This window comes from Rhyacophila brunnea, unplaced genomic scaffold (genome assembly GCF_057557595.1).
Source record: "Rhyacophila brunnea isolate RB1 unplaced genomic scaffold, BYU_Rbru_1.0 scaffold_20, whole genome shotgun sequence".
Taxonomy (NCBI): domain Eukaryota; kingdom Metazoa; phylum Arthropoda; class Insecta; order Trichoptera; family Rhyacophilidae; genus Rhyacophila; species Rhyacophila brunnea.
The window spans coordinates 19,118,926-19,128,085 of NW_028232860.1; the positions used below are offsets into that span (position 1 = coordinate 19,118,926).

General features: G+C 32.2%; 1 protein-coding gene across 1 annotated transcript in view; it reads right to left on the reverse strand.

Annotated features, from left to right (window-relative positions):
* The window catches only part of LOC147071326 (high affinity copper uptake protein 1-like), a 55,835-nt gene extending 47,169 nt beyond the window's left edge, over positions 1-8,666 (reverse strand). Inside the window, exon 1 of the mRNA XM_085948658.1 lies at positions 8,526-8,666. The gene's annotated coding sequence lies outside the window, so the exon portion shown is untranslated. The remainder of the gene's footprint in view (positions 1-8,525) is intronic.
* Positions 8,667-9,160: the final 494 nt, after the last annotated feature.

The following is a 9,160-nucleotide window of genomic DNA, read 5'->3' on the forward strand; positions in this document are numbered from 1 at the left end:
ATGTTGGTTTGGGCGTGATGAGGTGTGGAGGATAAGGTCGTAGTTGTTTGGATGTTGTGAGGAGAGAGTTTATTTATCGTTACAAGAATAAATAAATACAATGATAAAGATGACAGGGTGACGTTATAATCGCAGGTACGGATGTACTGATGAGATTGACTATATTAATGAACTGACTGGTGATGTACCGAGATGTTAATATAACCGAGAGACTGGACTCGAGTGGAATGAGGTTGACTATGTCTAGTGAGTGGACTCGAAGTGATAGTGAGCCGAGTGATGGACGCGAGTGGAGTGATATTTTATAGATTGTCCTTGGTATTTATAGAAATGTAGTTCGTACATTACAAGAGACATTTTCGCAATTAAACAAATCATAATAAATCCTATTGATCTAGATTATGATTGAGAAAATGCTGACAATCGTTTCCGCTACGTTGTTTTGTTTTGACCACAAAACATACATTTTAAAGTGTGTCACCCTTCTAATGCTGAGTGGTATGATTGCTACATAGGTAGCGATACCAAATAACACACTAAATACAGGGCTCGAAATGGACTGGAGCGCACCGGAGCGCCATTCCGGTTCGTGAACTCGGTAAAATTATCGCTCCGTCTCGTGGAAAAAATAATTTGACCGTTTGAACTAGATAGGCTACACAACAAAAATCTAACACACATATTTTTATAAAGTAGTACACATAAAATTTGATACCTATGTAAATATCTTCAGAAAATTGTCGAGCGCTTCGGTTCGTAAACGTTTCCATTTCGAGCGCTGACTAAATACTTAAATCCCCCACCAATAATCCTGCAATCGACAGAATTAGGAAGAAAAATAATAAATCTATTATCTAACTCTTGTGTTGTTACTATTAGTTGTAACTTTTAAATAAACGAAACAGAGTGAGAAAGTAAAATAGAAATACTTACCGAAAAAAGTACCGTTGTTAGGACGAGTTTGACAATAGAGAGTAGGTAGTAGTGACTCGGGAGACGCGAAGCATCCCTTGAAACTGCCTAACGTTACTCGTCACCTTTTTTTCGCGCCAAATTTTTGTTACGTCAATCTAGGTATATCCACGTCGCATAGGTATCTCATGTAAAAAGCCAAATACACGTAATATTTAATGTTCCCGACTCCGCGGTTTTATTCATTAAAGTGTCTCATAAACCCTTTGCATATCAGTTGACGTGCATAATTCAAAACGATCTAAAAAGAGAACGTATCTATATACGTATATATTATATTTTAATTTAATGAGTTAACTTTAGATTTATGATACATAACAAAAGTTATTTAAACAAAATATACACAGTGCAAGGATCGGGGAACTAACTCGTTTGGGGATTGCCCCAAAATATATTTTGTTTACAGCGATATAACTCCCTCAAATTGAAATTGAGATGTTTTACCTTAAGTAATTTTACAGAATTCGGAAAAAAATCAAAATAGTTTATTGAATCCATTCACATGGAGAACAGAGTCGTAAATGTGAAATATATAGCGTATTATAATTACGATAAATAAAACACAAGCAATTGTGGATTCTAGGCAAAATTAATAAAATATCTCATAATAATTTACTTTTATTTATCGAAACGATTCTATTTTAGATAAGTTACCTAGATGGTTAATTAATAATTATAATACCTACGTATACTACCTACCTACCTAATATATCTATAATAGGTGTACAGTTGCAAATTTGGTATCAGTTAACAATGTTCCATTGAATAGGGCGATACCGGTCCTGATTATTATTAAATTATGTGGATCATGCACTAAATAGTGTGTTTTATAATTGATTACAATAATAATAGGCACAAATATATTGTACTCTTTTTTTAATTTTCTCCATTTTATTACACCAGTGTAACTCGCCACTTCAGACAAAAGTTTTAAGGGTTAGTGTTTTCTACGAAACTGATAATTTATATTCCCCCACTGGTAGAGTTGGGTTTCGGGAATTCTCGAGAAATTTTCGAGATTTTCAATCCCGAATCTAGAGAATTGAAATTTTTAACATTTCGGGAAATCCCGGATCTCGAGAATCTTTCCTCGGTATTCGGGATTTCTTTATTATCAGATATTAATTGAAAAAACGATTTTCTATATGAAAAAAGTCTACAGAAAACACAAAATGTTCCAAGACTGATCGGGGCATTAAACACAATTAAGCCAACGTCGACTCAAAATGAGCGCAATTTTTGCAACATCAGGGAATTTTGTGTATCATAAGCGTACGCGATTGTCAGATGCAGCGATTGACAGTCTGTGTTTTTTGAAATTCCATTTTAATAAGTAATGTTTTGAAATATTTTTGTTTTCCTACTTTATTTGGTTTGTCTTCTTACACACTTAAATAAAAAAAACATGTTTTTCGAATTTGTCTGTTTTTACCATAGAGGTATTTTACACTGATTTTAGTATTTTTACAGGTTTTTTTAAATTTCCCGATATCTCGAGAATTCTTTTCTGGAAATCCCGAATCTCGAGATTGAGATTTTCTCGGGAAATACCCAATTCCCCACTGGTGAAGAGATATTTTGAAAAAAAAAAACGATTTTGTGCGCCATTTTTTCAAGATGGCGGTAACAGCGGAAGTGCACCAAGGTTGATAACTTTAATTTTTTATTACCATCCCAATCGATAAAATTCATCCCTGCATAACAATGTCGGGATTCAATTTTGAATTTTTATTAACTCAAAACTTATAAATCGTAGCACACATTAGGTTACAATAAGGTGACGTCACGTAACTAAATATACCTTTACCTACGCACATAATTACCTATGCTATTTATAGTTTATACTTCCCAAAAAGATTTCGTTATATTGCATCTAATATTGCACAACACCTGTCTCAACGCACCATTAATTGAATAGGTAATTTATTAATGCGTTTTTATCCTTATTCAGATTTAAACAGGAAACTTATTTGCTGGAAGTTGTTAAAGAATGCTGATATAAGGAAATTCCATTGATATTACAAAATCCTTTATTACATTAAATTAGTAGGTAGGAAACGGTGGTGTGTGATGACGTTCGAAACGTGGGATGCTCTTCAAAATACGTGGCTTAAAATATATATAACTTGAACTTGCTATCTATATACATACTCATGCGGGATTTATGTGGAAAGTAGATACCTACATATATAAATATATATGTATTTTACTATGATATAAATAGAAAACGCAGCGATCGCTATAAAATACCAACGGGTAATATTTAGGTTAGGTATAGTAAATATTTTGTTTATATGATATATTATAATAATATTAACTAAAATGATTTTATTTACATTAGAATAAATTAGGAGTGCGCTGCATCCGCAGTATCTATGGGCCGTACGTCACTGGTATACAGTTATAAAAAATGTCAGGTAAAACATAACAAGTGATTCAATTCTTAGTTCATGTGAGTAAATATTATATAGAACATTGTGTACACTTATTAAGAATTTCAAATACTCTGTAGCGTACTTTAGATAATATTTTTATGACTTTTATTTAACCTTTGATTGACGAAATTGGCTTAAAATGGCATACGATGTGAATAGGTACCTAATCATAATTGGATTAATATTATTATGAATGCTTACCTACTTGCGAATATTTTAAGTAGGTAGGTACAGTTTTAAGAACATAACACTTGTGGAATTTCTTCTTATTAGCCAACTGTTCAGTTGGAATATTGAATGAGTGATAGTGAGATTATTTTAATAAAATAACTCAACACTATATTATATGCTATTAATAAGTGAATAATTATAAAATGATATCATTTTTCATTATAACCAGATACATCTGAGCAAATATCCTTGGAAATGTGTAGGTACGAATTTATTTATTCATGAGTAGGAAAAACAGCATTATTCGATGCAGTGGTGAATAGGGAATCCAATCCCGAGCCAAAATTCTGATCCCGGGATTTCGGGATTACAATTTGACAATCCCGGGATCCCGGGACTGGTCCCGGGATTGGCATTTTTTCCATTGTTTATATAAAATTTTTATATTTACAAATAACACTGATAAAATCGACCAAAAATAAATCTAGTATAATTCATTCTATTTAAGAAATTTATTGTTATTATTGTATACGTTCAATCTTGGAAATACACAAGTTTAATGGAGTAAATAATAATGTAATATAAATAATAATGTGAATTTAATATGAGATTGCTGTTTCTGATAGTAAAAACATAATGAATGGATTAGCGAGATTTAAAATAGTAAAGCAAATAATCATGGCGTACTTATGGCCTTTCCGCTTCATAAATCTAATTAGTCAGCCAAATATGAAATTGCCGTAAAACGTATGATATCATGGTGGAATTACTTTGTTAAAAGTGCGAAGCATTGTTTTTTTCCAATCTTTCTCATTTTTAATAATTTATGTGAAAAAATAAAATGAATCGGCTACCTACACATGGGTATAAATCAAACTTCATTCAAACTCAGTTTATTTCTAATGTAGTTATTTTTTATTAAAAGTATTATTTCCGTTATATTTTCGCTTTTATTTTATTTTCCATACAAATTGATAAAAAAAATCAATCCCGAAATCCCGGGATTATGTTTATCAATCCCGGGATTCATAGGTATCGAAAATAGCTCGGGATCCCGGGATCCCGGGATTGGAATCCCTAGTGGTGAAGACTCTAGGTGTCTATAGCTATGTTACATACGTACAAGTTGGCCTCTACATCTACTTAAGTTTTCACCCCAAGTTGATGTGTAATAATTTTCTGCCATATTTTTATTGCTAAAAGTAGGTAGGTATACAAGGCAAATTTGAGATAAAAATCCAAAAATACACACAGGTAATTAGAAATTAAGTAATAAAACTATTTTTATTCAATGAATAATATAGACAAAAGATGTTCTTTTTAGACAAATGTCTAATATTATTAATACATCAACCAAAAGGTAGCTGCAGATACTAAATAATAATCTATATTATTTTAGTTTAAAATACATACATTTTATGTATCAAAAAATCCATGTCCGCAATGAATAATATTTAAACAAATTTTAAAAATTCTTTATTAAATCAATAATGTATGTAACAGTGAAGTGTTTTATATACGAGATTAGGACTAGGAACTTCAGATCATGGCCCCCACAAGAGGGGGGGGGGTGACAGGGCTCTAGCCTGGGGCCCGAGCTCAGGAGGGGCCCGGCGAGGCGAGTCGACCAGATAAGTGAGATAAGCACACATCACAAATTTGATTCAATAGTAAAAAAAATCACCTGCGTCACTATTTTCATTCAACAGTATTATTGTTTAAAATTATGTGGTTGTACGATACAATTTTTAATTGTGTATCAATACTCGACATCTCCATAATTCAAATGGATGTATTGAAATATACAATAAAACACTAAATATACACATTATTTTTTTCCGCGTACACCATTTGGAAAACGCTACTGTAGAGCGTCACACTGCCTTTACTCTTAGCGATAGGTAGGGGGGCCGCCAAATCTCCTAGCCTGGGGGCCCGCTTCACGATGTGGGGCCCATGCTTCAGATCCTATATTATATTAGGTACATGTTAACCAAAATATATCTGCAGTGACAAACTTATAATATTCTTACGAAGTAGTAATTACTAATAATTACATAATATATTTTAAGTTCAACAGTATATATTTCCGCTCCGAGTTGAAGTATATAGGGCTGGAAAATGAGTTTTTTTTTTAAATTATAGTATTTAATGGGGATGCGAAATATCTACATCCACAATATGGAGGTACATATTCAGACATTATAGTATTATGACGTTTGCTTTAAGCCATTCGCTCAATCCATATTCATGGGCTTAAAGAAAGTGGAGGTGAGGTAAGGTTACAAACACGCGCGACCTGGATCTAAAATATTTATATTAAGTATAATAATATATTTTATTATCCAGTCAGCGGGATTCTATCTCAGACTCACCGATCGCAAACGAGATACGTTAACCTCTGATCTATTACTCTGGACGACATACATTTATATAGTATAAGTATCTAATAATAATCACTTAACCTACAATAAATATGCAAATTTGTTTTCGTCGTCCAATATGAGTTAGTAGTAAATTCGATGATTTCCGTAGAATGACAATGCATATATATTTTTATGTGATAAATGAAGCCAGTTTTGAATGCGAAAACTGATGTGGAGAATGTCATTTCCATACATTGATTTACTAATGGACACAGCATCTGAAGAATACGTTGACCCCCGACACTTGTAAACGACCCTGCTCTCTCTCTCTCTCATCCGATTCTGAGCAGCAAATTTCCATTCGTTCGTAAACAAATAAATACAGTTGGATGTGGTTGAAAAATTAACTCGTCGTTATCGCAGAATCTACCATCGTGCCTCACTTCTTCTACTAACGTGTCCACTTTAATACAAAGATTTTCTTCGTGCTTGAGTGTCCCGCTATAAGAAAATGTTGCAATGATAATAAACTTTAAAGTATTAAATCGAAATTGTTGTTGGTATTATATATTTTCAAATCAAAGAAAGCACTTACGTATTGCGATTTTTTCTAAATAATATCCATGCATGTAATGTTAATATAAAAAGAGTCTTGTCAATACTACAAACGGTGGTTTCAAATAGCTGTAGATATAGCCAATACCAAACATTGCCACTCTATCATTTTGTTATCCAATGATGGGTAAGCATTCTTTGGAAATTTTAATTTATAGACAATGCAATTTATTAAATTAATTAAATTAATCTATCTATAAAACACAACATAATGTGTATTATATTTCCTTTCATACATGGCCACAACTGATATCTACATATTATTATAATAATAAAAAAATACGTTTGTTTGTTCAAATTACCATTCCAGTTTCCTGCCAGTTCCAATATTTTGAATTTTCACGATAGACAAAGTTTGCATATTTTGGATTCGATTGTAATTCCGTTTGTTTTATTTGGCTGTCAGAATTTATTTTCATTTTAACATGTCGTACGCCTGGGTACAGATACTTTAATATTGGATAATGTAATTATTATTGTTTTGTTAATTTAGAGTTAGATAGATATATTGTATATCGATCAATGAAGCGACCTCGTGCGAAGCTGGATATTTCATCTAGTAAGATATAAAAGCGAAAACCAGTTGCCATAGACAAAGTATTTGAAGTCAGTTTTGGTGTATGATTATTTAATGACGGCCAGACCATAAAAAGCTCAAATATTACCAATATCAAATGCGCGTTTCCTTTACGTTACAAAATGCATAATATGTATGATACTGGCGTAAATATTGCAAATATCATTTAACACGTGTTTGATTTTGTCCCATATTTCTCGCACTCAAGAATTGTACCTTATAACCACACACAGAAGTCACCCACATCCCTTATTTTTGTGTTTCCTGGTATCAACAAATTTTACATAATATTATCTTCGAATTTGAGTATTTTATTGAATTCCTATGTTTTTTTTCTACTATCAGAGTCGAATTTACCATTAAGGGCCTAGAAAATATATTTAACCGTGCTATTTTTTAACAATGCCAACTTGTAAACTTCGGGTTCTTTTAAGACTACAGCTAGTGAACTCAATATTGATGTTGACCAATGGAGTTAGTGTTTTTAATTACAGTAGGTAGTAGCAATCCGGTAAAAACCTTTTTTCCGCAAATAATTTATTTCTCAAACCATGCCAAGCAAAGTGATCGCTTCACCATTTTCATATTCTGTACGTACCTAATGTACATTAAAAAACAACGATGTTCAAGTTCCTGACATGTTCTTCGGGAGTCAGAGTAGATGGGTCAATAACACTGTCCCACGCGAAGGGTTGTATCAATATTATAACAACTTTCAAGTACACTGATTGTTTAGGGCGTTTAGGCTCTAATATTAACCCAACCGCTTACGTAACGCAGGTTTATGATGTACCTATATACTTTCATACCCGTTCACATACAGACAATCGAAATTGGCCGCATCACATAATAATATGATATATGAGATATATATACTCAAACATTTGTATACGAATGCGTTCGCTCGCCCACAAACCAAACGCACGCTGCGTCGGCGTCTAGATGTATATATAGTCTAAGATAAGCCCCATTTACTTACTTTTTATTTAATATAAATATGTATATGAAAATGAGAGTATAAAAAAATAATATTGATAAACCCAGGGCTCGAAATGACCGGAGCGCCGTTCTGGTTCGTGAAATCTGTAAAATTATCGCTCCATATCGTGGAAAAATAATTTGACCGTCTGAGCTAGCTATGTCATATAACAAAAAATCTAAAACACTTATTTTTGAAAAAAAGTTAAATTTGATTACTATGTTAGGTTAATATATTCAAAAAAATGTCGAGCGCTTCGATTCGTAAACTTTTCTATTTCGATCGCTGGATAAACCCCAACCGTACACTACCTACAAGGCCGGTTGTATTTATTAGGCAGAAACTTCCTTGATATTTTTTATATTAAATTTCGCAATAGAATTATTTAATAGTAGGTAAAAAAAACTTACCTCTTAACTACTAAATCACAGTTTCTCAATCCAAATATCTCCAGCTGCACAATCACTTATTTAAAATACTATTTTCACTGTCAACAAATATTATCTTATACATAAACAGTGTCAGTTAAAGATACCTATTTAAATTAAATTAAACTTTACGATAAATTGATCCAAGTATTAAAGTGTCGAGTGTTAATTATATTCGATAACAGAGTTTCGAAGTTACTGACTGGTCTGGCAGAGTTCGCGGCGAGAATGACAGCAAACTTGCACCGCGATTGTAATTTTATTTGACTTAACCGTATCTAATTGGCCAGTGGCGGTCACTGTTGGAAATAATAAATATAATATAGGTACACATAATATAATATTATGCAATTATTTATAAAATAATACTTTTTAAACAATAGCTCTGGAATTAATCGGATAATAAATTATATTATGTAAATATCACCTTCGCATTGTTGAATATGGGAAAGATCGTAAAGTATTTTCTTTCAATAATTTGATTTAATATTACTCATGCTCTATTAAAAATAATATTCGAGTTTATTTAACCAGGAAAGTAAAGCAGTAGATAAAAAATTATATTAGCATTTTTCATTTAAAATATTCAGAGATAGGTGATACCTAGATACGACAAA